The 13,711-nt window shown below is 42.6% G+C and overlaps 1 protein-coding gene and 2 long non-coding RNA genes across 3 annotated transcripts in view; 2 read left to right on the plus strand and 1 right to left on the minus strand.

The window, feature by feature from the left end:
* LOC136430224 (mucin-22-like) overlaps positions 1 to 2,676 on the minus strand; it is a 27,955-nt gene extending 25,279 nt beyond the window's left edge. Inside the window, exon 1 of the mRNA XM_066420635.1 lies at positions 2,562 to 2,676. The gene's annotated coding sequence lies outside the window, so the exon portion shown is untranslated. The remainder of the gene's footprint in view (positions 1 to 2,561) is intronic.
* LOC136430225 (uncharacterized) lies at positions 367 to 4,278 on the plus strand. Its single transcript, XR_010754866.1, has 2 exons — positions 367 to 908; positions 3,656 to 4,278. It is a non-coding gene; the product is annotated as an uncharacterized lncRNA (long non-coding RNA).
* A 2,288-nt stretch (positions 4,279 to 6,566) lies between these two features.
* LOC136430226 (uncharacterized) lies at positions 6,567 to 10,937 on the plus strand. The gene is made up of 4 exons (XR_010754867.1): positions 6,567 to 6,858; positions 7,251 to 7,333; positions 7,595 to 7,687; positions 8,007 to 10,937. It is a non-coding gene; the product is annotated as an uncharacterized lncRNA (long non-coding RNA).
* The last annotated feature ends 2,774 nt before the right edge of the window (positions 10,938 to 13,711 follow it).

Consider the following 13,711-nt stretch of genomic DNA (forward strand, 5'->3'; position numbering starts at 1 on the left):
TTTGGTTTGTTCGTCTAAAATTCGAACTCTCCATAGTTCAGGACTCTTTGTCATCCACAAGTGTTTGCACATGACATGTGATGATATATGTGTGAACTCTGACTGTTTGCACTCCGCACCCTGTTCACATGTAACCTTACTACCGCGCGTGTCTGCTCACTGAATAAGGGACGGAGAAACGAACGACGGATAGAGGATACATTTGTGCTACTTATAAATACAAACGTTTTATCCCAATATAGCAGCTCTTTATTTACAAACAAACAAAACGCACACAGACAGCCGGTCAGTTTTAGCCCCGCCACTCGTGTAAAGTTGACAGGTGGTACAACACACGCTGACAGGGCCCGGCTCTTGATCCTATTCTACCGAAAGTGTAACACAAACTACGAGCCTGATACTTATAAGCCTCACAGTCATCTACGCCTTCCATTTGTTGCACAGTAATCTCTAGTATTACTTTCCAAAAGTCATCTTTTACTCCATACTTCCCACGCTTACTCACGCATTAGTTGATGATGACTCACATTTAATTTCTTTTGTGCGTTTTTTCGCCGCACTTCGAAAGTATGAGCACAGCTTGCTGCGTGTTTTTAGTAGAATTCACGAGGCCTTAGGGTTAAGTACGCAATTAAGATAGCCAACGCCACTCTCTCGTCCTCACTCGTACACAAGACTGCCCACTCTCCCCCAATTACGGCCCGAGCCAAGACTGCGGCCGGCACCATTGCTTGTTCAGGAATTTGAGCGGACAAAGGAACACGGCTAAGCTATTTACGCTCTTTATTCAGAGGTAAGGCGATGCCAAGCGGGTGGTACGCAAGGCTTACCTCGTCAAGGTGTGCGCCAGGTAGCGTGAACGTAACGCCAGGTAGATGCGACAACGTCAGGTGATATAACATGATCAGGTCTGAAAATTTCGTTATATACAAGTGGAATTTTCAGTGACATGTACCAGTTTTAATTATTTCTACACCTTGCGGTGACACACCTATCATATGATACATGTAATCCTCACCTCTCTAGAACCTAATCAAACTGGTGGATTCTATTCCACCACATGCCTCCTGCTATCTTGGGTACACAAGAACCCAATTCAGCACCGAGCCTTGCTTACAAATGTTCTTTATTGGGGTGTTTGTAACATACAGGTGTTAAGGTTCTGTATACTGAAAGGAGCTGTCGATGCCAAGTGTGAATGCCCCATTGTTTTATCGTAAAGTGATAGATGAACAGTACACGTGTTGTTATAAAGGTAAAAGAAGGAGATGTCGTGGGAACTTGTTGCCCGACTGCGAAACACAAACCCTGTTCCGTCATTTGTTGGTGACCCGGGCTGGTCACTGTCAAGCTGTGTACATAAAGTGACGTCATAAGTTAATGGTTTAATTAGACACTGACATGGTCGACCCTTGAAGCGTTGGGTTTTCCTTGGGTTTGGTACCCTTGTCACCCAGTACCGAATAGTCGTGCCGACATTTGAATGCAGGAACTAATTGGTTTTGTCAATAGAGCACACAATAAAATGTATTCACAGAGTAACGACAAACTACGTTCGTCTTGATATTTCTTGACGTAGCTTATTGTACTTTGTACTGGTCATGAACTGTATCGTCCCAGCGCTGCCACCAGTGTAATACCGAAGAGCCGTTATATATGCAACCTGTTGGGACAGGGACCATCTGCAATATATCGATATATCAGACTGCAAGGCTGGTTATTACGCTGGGACATGCTCTTCTGTCAGCACGAGTACTAGCAGCGGCATGGCATATCTAATTCATTCTCGGAGCAATGACTACACGTTTGTACTACAATATTTGAAAACCCTTTTGTGGGACAATGTCGTTTTTTAACGTTCACATTTTCTCGGCAAGCCATGTTCGCGTTTACCTTTTTCAGTGCCTCCTGTGAAAGACGTGTTTTTGAAAGTTTCTCTGCCCTCTTTTGTTGTCTTAAAAGCTTTCAACAGGAAACAACTTGCCAACAGGCCGTGCGCGTGTTGAAACATGGGTGCTTGAGCTGAATAGTCTGTCACTCGTCAGGAGACGCCGACCCAAATGTTAGAACAACCTGACTCTTTTGCGTCAACTTAGCAACGTCTAGGGAAACGTGAAAGTATTTGAAACGAACGTGACGAAACGAAAATAACGTACTTGATGAAGTCCCACTTTAAGATCGACGTCACCAGATCCCATATCGCATGATATGAATCAAGAGTTGAAAAAGCATGTTATTAGATTAACTGGCTACATGACGCTTTAACATATGACACATTCGAGTGTTTTAAGCGTTACTACAGTAGGTTTTGTACCATGCCTTTGCCCGCGGCCATACAAGGTACCGACTAAGGTCAGTTTAAATGTTGGCCTTTGAGCCAAGTTCACGTACCTCTGCCCCCCCCCCCCCACGCACACACGTAATCCTTACATGCCCCACCCTTCCTTCCCCGGGGTCTCCCTCTCCACTCCCCCTGCCCCACGGGGACATCTTAAGTGTTACTGGCAGCAGCCATAATGAACATGACCTTCATCAGAACTTGTGAAGTCAGTTCTACCCACCTGTTTACTGTTCTTGCTATCCAGACGGTTGGTCCGAAGAAAATTTACCTGCCAAGTCCGCCCTGCTGTCCAGCATTGCCAGTGGCAACTTGCCGGGCAAAGTTTCAACTTCCCTTTGTTGTCACCAAACAGGGTCATACCATGGCAATTGGAGAAGGGGGGACATTCCAACTGATTAATAATAGCCATCCGAAACACAGAACGAAGTTCAGAATGAACATGTTTGCGATTCAAAGACAACTTTTAGTTCTGATTGTTGGATTGCTAGAGACGTTCAACAAATTTCGTTTGTTTCTGCCGCGTTCTTCTACAATAGATATACAAAAGGGCACCCTATTATTAGATAAATAGTATCGCCCACCTGTGAAGTAAGTTGGATACTGTTACCTGTTTGCTCCATGGTAACCAAGGGGGTCAAACTACCGCACCTGTGGGAAACACCGCTACTGTACCAGACATAAGCTTACCGTGTTTCACCCGTGTGGTTCAACTGCCAACAGATGCTCACAGTTTAATACCACGACAAACAAAAACACTTACTGACAAATACTGGACCCGTCGTTGTACCCATCTTTTGTGCTCATTAATAAAGGTATTCAAGAAGAGCAAAAGTTTATCTATATAATCTGAAAATTCTTAATCATTTTACGGAACCCCTACACGTTTATGCCAAAAATCCAATAGCATTATTCCTGTAGCGTTGAAAGTTAGATATTTAACGAGAGGAAAATTTGTATATTTTCAATGAGCAATCTTTAGAATGCGTCAGTTGTGAAGTTGAACATCATTTTTGCGAAGGTACGTTGTCATGAAACTCCAGTTTCTGTTTGTGACAGTAGTTCAATTGATAGAATCATTATTCATTACAGCTAACCTTTTTACATACATGGTCAAGTTAGCTCTGAGTGGCGTAGGATGTTGAAATCAATGCGACCTACATTTTATGAATTCTGGCATGATATCAACCCCCTTGTTGATATGAAAATGGCTGTGCGACATATTGACTGGGATTGATTTGATTTGAAAGCCTGTGATGGATTAATGAATTTTCTTGTCACTTGACAATCTCTAAACTACTGATATTCCGTACACAGCGAACAGCCCCGGGGCGAACGGCTCATACACGTGCAACAGCGCCTCCTGTCCGGACGGCATGTACTGCGTGAACGGACTAGCCTCGTTCTGCTGCAGGATCAAATCGGATGACGACCGCTAAGCTCCGAAGATTGATGGATTTGGTTGTAGCTAACCGTTTTGTTAACTAAGATCTGGAGAAAATGTTCTATATCATCTAGATTCTATGAATTAGTCGCAGAAATCGTAGAAATTAGATTTACATGAAAACCAAAACACAAAAGAAATTGAATTTACACTGTAGTTCGAAATACGACAAATGGCATGAAACGGCATGAAACACAAAACTTTCCATCACAGCAAGGAATCGCTTGTCATGTATCTGCTGCCTTAGAGACTTCAATGTGTTGTGCGATAACACGGAACAATGTAGCATCTGTAATGTTGTAGAAACTTCAAATCAGATTTGAGAGTTGAAAACTGATAGTTATTTGATAGTGCTGTTGATATTTTCACAGGTTTGCATGTGGTATTACTGCGCGTAGACATCTCGCTAAGGCACATAAACTCATAAACGACTGTCGGTCTGTTGATTATTGTTTTAGTCAAACGTTACCGTTGCTGTGAAAAACAGCTGCACTTATCTCATGTCTGCTTGATTATTGACTATTGATTTTCTTGTCTTTCGCTTTGGCCGTTTCAGGATATATCACAACTCATACAATGTATTAGGATATTTGTTGAAACTAGCACTGACAAAGTCAATCCACCATATTTCAAACCTTTGAATACATGGCTCTTTTTAGCGGAAGGTCAGGCGTTATCAAATTGTCTTGAGCATATAATCTTACTTCACTCACGTGACCACAATGTTATGAGGTTGGCTTTCGTACTTATCTCATTTCGGTAGAGCACATTACTCATTGACAAAGGTCCCTTTCTTGTTCTTTTTAGATAAAAACTAAGTTAAGGTGGCCATCAACTTTCCTATGGTTATCGGATAGACAAAGGCCAAATGAGATTGTCAGTCCATGACATTCTACATGTAACGTTAAACGATTACGAATTGTAATGGACATTTGTACATGTGATATTTGACAGATTCACTGAGTTAGACCTGAGAGATTGGAACTGGTCTGCTTCTACGTACTAATGATGAAGTACTCGCTGGCCAACCAACATGCAACTACGCAGAAATTCTACAATCAACAGTCTTTTCAGAAAATTGCAACGATCATCTAACAATGGGCAATGGGCCAAAACCAAGGCGACAAAATAGCACGTCCGGCGTATTACCCAAGGAGATTTTTATTGTATTAATAAAGTTTGCAGGGAGGAAGTTGTTTTCTACTTTGACATGCCGTTGTGCAGCCTAGTGATCGAACCAAAGAAATTACTTTTTTTGGCTGTAAACTTAACCTAAAACAAAACTTGTTAATGACTGGTTTATGAATGGTTTATTTTTTCGACAATACATCGCAGCCCCAGCGGGGCTGAATTACGTATCACTTACAGCTTTAACATTAAAACGTCACAAAGGTCTTGCTACACAAAGTCTTGATACACATTAAAATCTGATAAACGCATCGCTTACAAGTTTGACGTAAAACGTCACAAAATTCTTGAACCACAATAAGAAAAGTCCTAATACACATTAAAATCTGATACACATTAAACTCTGCTATGTGCATTACATTCATTGACCTACCAGTGTACAGGTAGAGACCAATTTTTTTTTAGTACAGCATGCTGTCTGCCCGAAGCGTAATGCCGCCTTTGGCAGGGGTGCGTCTCTTTATGCTGACGACACGCCCCGCGGCCGTGACCCGCCCGTGACCTCCCAATACGATCGCTATCAACGTGATTGTCAATGGAGACCACCTTCATTTGTCAGTCAAAACAATTTTCAACATAATGACGGTATTGTTCCTCTACACAGGCAGTTATCGGCTCATTTGCACTGCAAGCCAACAAAAATGGCGTAAAATACGCAATGTTCAGTGGATAATTTCTTATAGTGTTACTCATTTAACACCAATAAGTTGGCCAACGTCGGACGCACCAAAGCTTGTTCTTCATGTATGCCAAATTTTATGGACTTGCAGTCAAGCAACTGTCTGCTAGGAGTGTTAAAGTAGAGCATAATAGAGGGTATTTTCACGGGAGAGGCGCGTTAGGTCGTTTTCGCTGTTTAATAAAATAAGCGTGTTCTAGAGCATTGGTCCTTCGACTTCCGCGTTTGTCAAGTTTAGCGCACCTTTTAGTTTAGTTAACTTGTTGACGACGTTTGAAAAAAAAATCGGTGCAGTTATCCGGCATTAGTGACTGTGCCGTGCAGATGTGCGGAGTCACCAGCAATGGAGAAAATGGACCCGGTTTGGGATTTTGGGATTCGGTGCAAGTAAATGGAGTGTGCTTTAATCCGTTGTGCAATTAAGTGGCTTCTACTGTATCATACTGGTCGTGACCCACACATAAACATTTTAGAACGCGTAACCAACTTAGGCCCTACAAATCACAAACAAAGCAATAAATACGATCTAAAAAAAGCAGCATGATGAAATACGACCTAAATATCAGTCCACATCAATCAGAAACTGGCATAGTTACTCGTTCCAGATCAAATGGCTTCTTGCCGACAGGATGTTACCAGTATCTTGTCTGGGGCGACGTCTGGACGTCTCAGGTGCGACTGATGGCTTACGTTCGTTGCATCACTAATCTTGTTAGAACAGGAAACCAATGGGGTGAAAGCCTCTAGACTGAGATTGATCTCATCAGACAGATAACCAATCCGAGGAGAGTCCAGAGGGACATCACCATGACAACCAATGTGCATTTTTACAACCAATCACGAGCCAGATTGCTGGCAATTGACCAATCAGAGGCCAGTAATTTTCCACTCTTCCACTTTAGTAGCCTTTCCCCAAGCTGGCAATGTTCACTCTCGATCAGCAACCAGCATGGCAAGATCGAACTGTCTCTTCTGCTCGAGACTCCACCTGCCGCCGGGCCCGGCTAAATGCATCCGCCCGGGCTGGCCCCTTGTTCCTCTCCGTAAGCTTCATCCATGTAGCACCAAGAAGGCTATACAACATTGAGCTCCTTGGGTCGCACGGTCCTGCCAGCCGTACATGTCATGGGTGAACAGTAGGAGCCAGTCCGTAAGCCAATGATCTCTACTATGGCGGTGATGCTTCAGCCTTTCCCACGACATTCGACAGTAAGTTAAGACTCTGCTTTTATATCGTCTTTAAAGCTGTATTTAGCGTGTCAATGAAGCTGTGTTTGGTAGACTATCATGATGTAAAATTAATCTTGTTAGCACAGATAACCAATGGAGAGAGAATCCGGTCTGTTGAGATCAATCTCAGTCTCAGATAGGGGAGAGAATCCGGAATGACATGTGGTGGTAGAAATCATTATGTAAAAGGTTCTGTGATTTGCCTAAACACAACGCAATTTTCAACTGTTGGGCTCTTCTTTGTTCTTGGGAAATTGATGATTCATGCGTTTGTGCGGGACCTGACCATAATTTTCAGCATTGCTTCGCAGTAACTTGCGTATCGCACGATGAGCCATTGCCATTGGACTAATTATAATTGTTTGTTGCAGCAATGGTGAAGAGGCACCATTGACCTACATGTCTGGACGTGCATGAAGGCAGCAAGTATCGGATACTTTGTGACAACATCCAGGTGAGCCTTACTTGTGCCTATTGTTTCACAGCAGGCCCTGCCTAGCACTATAGTTCATAATTAATAGGATTCATTATGAAAATGGGCCTGTAATTGCCAATTGCACAAACCATACGTATGCCCACTGGTCCAGTTTCTTGTGTTTGAATTTTTGGTCATGCACAATTTTTGTCTATCAGAGGTGTCCAGTTCTTATATTGTATGTCCTATTCTCACTTGCCATTGGACAGCCGTTGAGCCTTTTGTTTGTTACACTTACAGCTGATGTGTGTACACCCTGGCCCTGCTGCAGAAGTTGAATGGATTGAAGCCAAAAAATCCAGAGGAGGCTGAGTTGACTGGATTGACACCGCTGTGAGTAGAATCTGTAACACTTACTCCAACTTGACTGTGACGTAACTTTTTTCTAGTACTAGTGGCACCGACTTTGAACTTTGAACTGAGTTTACCCATGATGCCAGTTCACCAAGTCAAGATTGCCAAGTTTGACCAGTTTAGGTCACACTTTTGTGTTGCAGTCATTGCAGTATCTTTAATTTCAACTTACTTCTGCACGACTTCAGTCATTGTTTTAACTCCTGGCAGAACATTAAGCCTTTGTAGTGTTTTGATTAGAGCAAAGCAAGATTAGACGTTCTAACTCTGGCTATCTTATCCTAATTGCTTCTTGTAGCTAAAAGAAGCCCGGATCAACTACCCAATGATTCTGGTGAGAGGTCGTCGTCCAACACCATGTATGCCATCTCCACGGTGACATCCAGAGAGACCGGTCCTCGTGTGTACGCTCTGCCAGAGGACCTGAAATTGTTAAGTGTTTGCATCATTGTCATGGGAAGCAGTGCAAAATGTTTCCACAGAATCTGGCTGGGACTAAAAAAAGATGGTGTGATGGGAAGCTAATGATTTGTGATGTTGCATTCATAGCGTTAATTGATTACGTACAATTCTCTTTGTGTACCTGAGGCATTGTCGGCAGGGATGATCACAATCTCTTAGTTGATGGTAGGGTGCTTGACGTGTTTTGTTGACATCCTGAGTGCTGTTGTTGGTAGGGGGTTCCGGCATTTTGTGAGCGGTGGCTGCTTTTGAACACAGGGCTTCAGCCCGTTTCTGTGGTGTACAAGCCCGGTATGTGGTTGGCTCAGTTTCTGTGGCTGTGTCGATGGCTGAGATTGTTTGCGGAGTGATTGTGAAGTTCAGAGTTTCATAGAACAGGGATTTTCCTGGTTCTGTTAGCTTATGGCTGCTTGGATTCTTCTACCATCTGTTGTCCTTTCTGTTTATGTGGTGGTTACTGGGTCGTCGGGAACCTAGACCATTACGTAATTTGCCCTGTGTCGTATCTTGGAGTCCCGAACCAAGACATGGACAGGGCCAGAATGGAAGGCAGATGGTTGGAGAGCCTGAGTAGTTATGAGCTAACAGAACCAGGAAGATCTCTGGTCTATGAAACACCGAACTTTGCAATTACTCCGTGAGCAATCCCGGCTGTCGACATAGTCACAGAAACTGAGTTCTGCCATGCATCGGGTTTTGTGTACTGCAGAAATAGGCTGAAGCCCTGTGTACAGAAGTAGCTACTGCTTTTGATATGTCGTAACCCCCCATCCGCAATGTCACTCAGGGTGTCATCAAAATGTGCTCAACACCTGTCCATCCATCAAGAGATCGGGATTCTCCCTGCTGGCATTGCTTCAGGTGGACAAATGGTAATTGTACATTTCTAGGTTGAACCTAGAACTGAAATGATAATCACAAATCAGGTTAACTTCCTGTTATGCCCCCAGCAGTCTGAATATGAAATTCTTGTCAATGACCGTAAGCTTTAATGGAATGCAAAGTGTACAATTTTACAGCAATCATGTTATACTATGATATGCTAGGGTCACAAAATGCATAAAATGCTAAAAAGAACATGCAAAACTTACTCCTTTTCACTCTTTGTTTTCTCAAACAGCCCATTCTTTGAAATGTGACCCTAGCATTAGATATATATGTAGTTAATAGCTTAGTAAGCATTTATAGCTTAGTTAGCATGTTTAGCTTAGCATATTTTGCATTTTTAGTTAGCATGTTTAGCTTAGGATTTTTTTAGCTTAGTTACTTAATTACTTGGCAATTTTACCATTTTTTGTAAGCTTAGCATTTGTAGCTTAAGTCACGAGCCACTACTCTCCAAGTAGAGGTTCGGCAGCTTAGTGATATAAAGAAAACAGGACAAAAAAGAAAGTCCGATAGAGACGCCTAAAACCGCGTCAAAAAACCAGCTAGAGCGGAACCTCTGCTTGGAGAGTAATGAGCCACTGTCATACGTTTATGTTCAAATTTACAGCAATCATGTATACTGTGTAATACTAGGGTCACAAAACGCACAAAATGTTAAAAAGAACATGCAAAACGTTAGAAAAGTACTCCTTACCATAAATCTTTTCATTCTTTGCTTTCTTAAACAGCCCAGTCGGGCCCCAGCTTTGTGACCCTAGCATTAGATATATATATATATATATATATATGTAAGTGTGTTATGTGTTAGGTAGGGTTAAGTTTGATTTTTATCTCATTTTTTCTACATTTTTTTGAATTCAGTAGATGTTGATAATGCCCATTTATGGTATAGAGGTAGTTTGCATTTCTAAGTCCTATTGAAATTTTGGTTACTTATCTTAAGGCTTTGGCTTGTGTTGGAATGCACACACATACACACAATGACATACTAATGTGCGCACACACACAACACAAACACACTAACACACTAACACAAACACTATCTGACTGATGCCTTAGCCTTAAGCGGCAAAAAACTTCAAGGAGACAGTCCAGAATGTCCTTTCAGTTTATGTGGTGGTCAGTGGGTCGTCGGGAACCTAGACCACGACATAATTTGCCTTGTGTCATATCTTGGAGTCCCGAACCATGATAATGGCATAGGGCCAGAAAGGAAGGCAGGTGGTTGGAGAGCCTGAGTAGTTATGAGCTAACATTGCATTGACATTATCAGCATTTACTACATTTTAGCTTAGTTAGAATTAGTTAGCATATTTAGCTTAGTAAGCATTTCCCTTTTAGCTTAGCATTTGTAGCTTTAATAGTTGGCATTTTTAACTTAGCATATTTTGCATTTTTAGTTAGCATTTTACCATTTTCACGAGCCGCTTCTCTCCAAACAGAGGTTCGGCGGCTTGGTCACATAAAGAAAACGGGACAAAAAAGAAAGTCCGATAGAGACGCCTAAAACCGCGTCAAAAAACAACCAGAGCCGAGCCTCTGCTTGTAGAGTAACGAGCCACTGTCATGCTTGATAAATGTTTACAACAACTGTTTTGTTTAGACGATGAGAATGTCATTTGTGTCTATGCGGCATACTGTAAGCACCAGAAGTCAAATCATGTACTGAGCCTCGATGGCATCTTAATTTGTAGCCTTTGTACTAGCTATACAATGATTTGCTTCTAGTTTTACATTCTTTTGTACTCTTGCACACTTGTTTTAAAGTGCAATTTGTGCCTTTTTAGAACACATTGTACACTTTGCATTCCTCCGTATTGTACACTTTGCATTCCTCCGTATTGTTAAGAACTGCTATCGAATAAACAGTTTGAAATCAGGTGTGTAGTTTTTTTAAATTAGATTTTGAGGAAATTTTATGTCCTTCGTCTCCCTCAAACTGAAATGGATGTTCCCTCTCCCCACACCCTCGCTGATGTAAAATGGATTTCCCTCTCCCCTAAACCTCCCCTGAAATGCATGGTCCCACTCTCCTATCCTCTAATCTATGTAAAATGGATTGTCCCTCCTTTCCCAGACTCTAAACCCACGAGAACCCCTAACCCGATGTTTGATGGATAATCCTGCCCTTCTCAGGCCGTTAGCCCCTGGTGAAATTGATGGTCCCTCCTTTTCAAGACTCTCAACCCCATGTGAAAAAGATGGTCCATGATCCAACCCATCTTAGACCCCTATCTACATGTGAAATGGACGGTCCCTCCCAGACCTTCATCCAATGTGAGGGGGGGATTAGGACATTCCAATTTGGGCCAATAATACATGCATCCCTATGGGGAAGTTGACAGAAATTAGGTGTCATTATCTCAGGAACCAAAGATCCTGACCAAGAAAACTTACCCTCAAATTTTTACCAGTTCTGTAGACTGTCATCTATCAGAATTACGAGAACTTCTATACGGCTAGTCTCCGGGGAAACACCCCCGAGCGAGAGCACTTGAGTCAGTCCATTTCCCTTATAAGGGCCGATCGCGACCATCACACTATCTCCCGGGGGTCCAGAAGACAAAAAGATGAAGAAAGGTCGTTTTTGTCAACAAATTCTAAAATTATGAAGTCTGAACTGTCATACCCACCCCAGACTTGCCAAGAGTTCACCAAAAAGCCCACCAAGAAAGGCTTTCAATGTTTTAAAGCCCTGTTTATTCCCCCCTGAGTTCCTCCCTTCAGGTCTCGGTTTGGAGTTTCTTTTATGATTCGGGGCCGATCTGACACTTTCTCAGTAGGACGCTCAGTGCTTCTTCAAACATCGTTTTCCGGGCAATTAAATGTTTCCAGTGGAAAGGGGTGCCTTGCCACTACCTGACAAGCTCAGTTGACATTTAAACGTTATTTCTGGTATAAATCATATTAGGGACCATACGATATTTAGTGGAGGGGTGGTGCACTGGAAGTCCGGTCAAAAAATTTTTCCATGACCCTCCCCCCCACTTCAAAAATTTTTTCCATGACCCTCCCCCCCCACCTCGAAAAATTTTTCCATGACCCTCCCCCTACAGGTATCGTGTAAAAATGGTAGAAAAACGACCCCCATTTATAAAACAACTACTACGTACTAGTATATGGACATCGGGCGTCCACATGGGATAGCTGATGACGCATGCTATAAAACAAGAACCGGGAACCAGCGGTTGTCGGTACCAGAGGCGGCAGCAAAAAAATCAAATTGTATTCGGGGCAAGACAATTGAGAAAATTTTGAAATCGGGACCCTTTGAACTGCTATATGAGAGACAAATTTTGCTGGAAGAGTGAGCTAAGTTTAATCAAGCAGATATATAGACATCTCTATTGTAAAAAGAAAAACAGCTTGATTTTTTGGGGACGATGCCCTCCGACATATTTTTCGCCGCGGGAGGCGCGACATGCACCCGCAGGAAAATCTAAAAATCTTTAACCATTGAAATACTATTTCCCGAATTTTGATGAACAAATTTTGCTGGTATTAAACTCTAAGCAATTTTCCCCGAAAACTACTATTTTGGGGGCATTCTTCCAAGGCCGCTGCATGGAAAAGACGGATTTTTCTAGGATTATGGCTGACACGGCAATAAAGGTCATCAATTAAGAAAAAGGACAAGAATCGTTAGGATACGTTTTCCGCAATATACGATGGTGTGAAACCATGCAAAACGCACATAGAACGCACGAATCGGGTAATCAGGCGACAAAGCCGTGTTGCCGTCATCGCGCACTGATACCAGGAAGTATTCTTGGACGACCAAAACTGTAAAACGCTACAAATACCGGGCTTTTCAGGAAATATAAAAGATTACACATTTCTATAGCGATAACCGAAAGACCTGGATCCAAAACTGTTGAGAAAACCTAGGATTTGCGTCTTATTTCACGGACAACTTCTAGGGGCGGTCACATATGAAATGGATGGATACAGTTAACCAAATGTGAAACGGATGGTCCCTCCCTTCCCAGACCCTCAACCTCGTGTGAGATGAATGGTCCCTCTCTTCCATCCCCTGAATTTACGTAAGTAAAATGGATGGTCTCTCCTTCCCAAAGCTCCACCCCCCCTGTGAAATGAATGGCCCCTCTCCCCCATCTCCTCGAGTTTATGTCAGTTACCATCCAAAGTTTCCTCCACATCCAGCAATACTGTTTGTGCATCAGAAAAACCCAAATGCACCAAAAAGCACCCATATGGGAAAGTAAAGAAAATTATATTTGATATTGTTTTGTTTTTGTAATCATTCTAAACAAACATCATTTTCTTTACTTTCCCATGGGTGAACGGATGATCCCTCTCCTACCAGACCCTCAAGGGGGCACAACCCAGTTTGTGTCTGTAACGCCCCATGACGATCACATTCCAACTGAAACAACATGGCGACCCTGTGACGTCACAATTCAAGATGGCGATCCCCACACATGCCAACGGATCCAACATAGGTTTTGCTACGCAAACCTGTAACTAGATAGCAGTCTCTTAAGGCTGAGGGATTCATCTTATCACCCTTATCATAATTCATGTCGTTGAGACTTCTTAATTGAAAAATGCTGCCATGAACCAAGGAGGTTAAAATATTTTAACCACCTTGCATGAACTCTGATGCAGACCCTCCTCGTCGGACAGTCGGTC

Source organism: Branchiostoma lanceolatum, chromosome 3, assembly GCF_035083965.1.
Source record: "Branchiostoma lanceolatum isolate klBraLanc5 chromosome 3, klBraLanc5.hap2, whole genome shotgun sequence".
Classification (NCBI taxonomy): domain Eukaryota; kingdom Metazoa; phylum Chordata; class Leptocardii; order Amphioxiformes; family Branchiostomatidae; genus Branchiostoma; species Branchiostoma lanceolatum.